Source organism: Conger conger, chromosome 9 (genome assembly GCF_963514075.1).
Source record: "Conger conger chromosome 9, fConCon1.1, whole genome shotgun sequence".
Classification (NCBI taxonomy): Eukaryota; Metazoa; Chordata; class Actinopteri; order Anguilliformes; family Congridae; genus Conger; species Conger conger.
Window position 1 is genome coordinate 2,905,265 of NC_083768.1, and position 2,622 is coordinate 2,907,886.

Here is a 2,622-nt window from a genome sequence, read left to right on the forward strand (position 1 = left end):
TTATCGACATTAATGTGGACTCACCCGTCTGCTGCATGCTCCATCCTCCTTTCCGCCCCGCACCTTCAATCTTGTTCGTCGAACTGATCAGGATAATCCACTGTGCCGTGGAGCGTGTTGCCATTCTTGCTCGCCTCTTTCGCCCAGACTTTGGTCTCCTCCGCCCTGTCCTTTGTATTTCTTGGGACAGTCTCGTGCCCAATGTCCTTCTTCTCCGCAGACATAACAAGGGCCGTTTCTGTCGCCGCTTCTTCCAGCCCCTCTTCCTCTCCCCCTTCCACGTCCTCTGCCTCTTCCTCTCCCCCTTCCACGTCCTCTGCCTCTTCCTCTCCCCCTTCCACGTCCTCTGCCTCTTCCTCTCCCCCTTCCACGTCCTCTGCCTCTTGCTCTCCCCCTTCCACGTCCTCTGCTTCTTCCTCTCCCCCTTCCACGTCCTCTGCTTCTTCCTCTCCCCCTTCCACGTCCTCTGCCTTTTCCTCTAGCTGCAGCTGTTTGAGTCGGAGGTCAGTTTGCATTCTGATGTTTTTTGTTGTCTTTTTCTTTCTTTTCTCTTTCATTATTTTCCGCATGATGTGCATGATGCCTTCCAGATCGTTACTGCTTGGTTTAGCACACTGTATTATTTCCATCAGTTTGTCATAGAAAGTTTCTCCCCCGGTTTGACTTTGGTTCGGTAGTTCCGAGCAGATTGCCCTCAGTTCGTCCCTAGTATAGGGTCGGTACACCAATTGTACCTGCCCTGGTTGATGGGGGTCCGGACATTCTACCATCGGAAACTGTCCCATTGTCAGCTGGGGGTGGGGAGGACCATCAGGTTTAGGTCCGTACCACCCTTCGGGATCACCCTGATATAGTTCTTTATTCCATTCCCCTTCTGAAATGTCTTTTAATCCATACTGGCGTTCCCATGCCTCTGCGGTGTGTGAGGCACAGACAGGGGCTCCGTCTTTGACCGTGGGTGCGATTGGGTGCGATTCCTCCTCATTATTTTTTATCATAACAAGCACATGAGCGCCCCCAACAATGGAAGCGTGTTCTGGTTTATCTCCTGCACGTATGCCTATATGACGTAAGCTGTGGCAGAGCACTCACCCCTCCCTTACATTTTTGCTGGTTATCTGTCACAAGCACATTTCATTAAACTTTTAAGAAGTTTTCTAACTCTATGCATTGTACATATCTGGATACATATATCGTAGGTTACATTATATTTTTCTCCCACATCATGAATATGTGTTTTTATTATGCGTTTTTTTTTCAATTGCATTAACATTTAATTTTTCTTGTTAATGAATTCTTTAACAGTACGTACTGACCAGTACTGACCATGTAATAGTTTACAATATGTTTAAAAACGTATGTTAAAAATTAATGTTGCATTATTTTTATCAAGCAAGCCACATTTGCATATATTATGCAGCTCCAATGCCTAATGGGTGCATGGCAAGCATTCAAAATATGAAGCAATAATATTACAAATATTTACATTTCCAGTGAGAGTTCTTGTGAAATGAAGGAACAATAGTTGAGAAGTTATGAAATCCCCAAACAGGCGAGTTATAACTGACCCCACCTTTACCTCCAGAGCGAATATAAGGCCAGGAACCCAGAGAGAGGCACTGAGAACACCTCTGATCTTCAGCTCTCCAGCAACCTGTGACCTTCACCTGTGACCACACCCAGCCGCCTACCTGAACAGGTGAGATCCAGGACAGAGGAGCCTGCCTTACGATACAACGTCTTGATAAAAAGTATTCATCAACTGGTAGACAAATATTGCTTTTTTATGATATTCCTTTTTTGTAATGAGTTATACACGGTTGATATTTCACAAAAATTGTATTTACAAAATATATAGGGTTTCCATAACTGCCACAGTTAAAAGGAAGGAAATGCCTGGCTTGTTTGTGTTGCTAGTTTACATCAGCTAAAATGTGCCCTGGTTAGTTTAGCAAAGCGCATGTGATGTCTTCTTTTAGCTGCAGTTTCTGCACAAAAAGAGAGTGAATTTAAAAAATAAAAAATCCATCTCACCAAGAACCTTGATGAAGTTTGCTGAGCAGACTTTTGCTCCCTGAGGTGATTTTGGCTCTTCTGACCTTCCTCGCTTTCTTGGGAGTGGCAACAGCACCGCCATATCCTCCAAACTGCAAAACAGTTCATTATTTGTTAGATCGCTGTTTGTCTGAGCAGAGAAAACGCACACAAGCACATATGCACACACAAACATGCACACACACACACACACACACACACACACACACACACACATATGCACATGCACATACCCAGACATTCATTCCCTTTCTGTTTGGTTATGCTTTTACAATATGTCTTGCTTCGTCTCTCTCCCCTCGATTTCACTCTCTCCAACAGCAGCTGAGATGGGGGGAGGTAGCAGCACAGATAACATGAACAGCGGCAACACCAACAGCGGCAACACCATCGGTGGCAACGGCAACATTGGCAACACCGTAATTGGAGCACCGCCCCGGAAAGCCTTCCGCTCTGTGGCCCTGAAGACCCAAGGCAAAAACTGAAAGATTTCTCACTGTTTCTACACACACTTACACACACACACACACACACACACTCACACACACTCACACACACTCAGACACA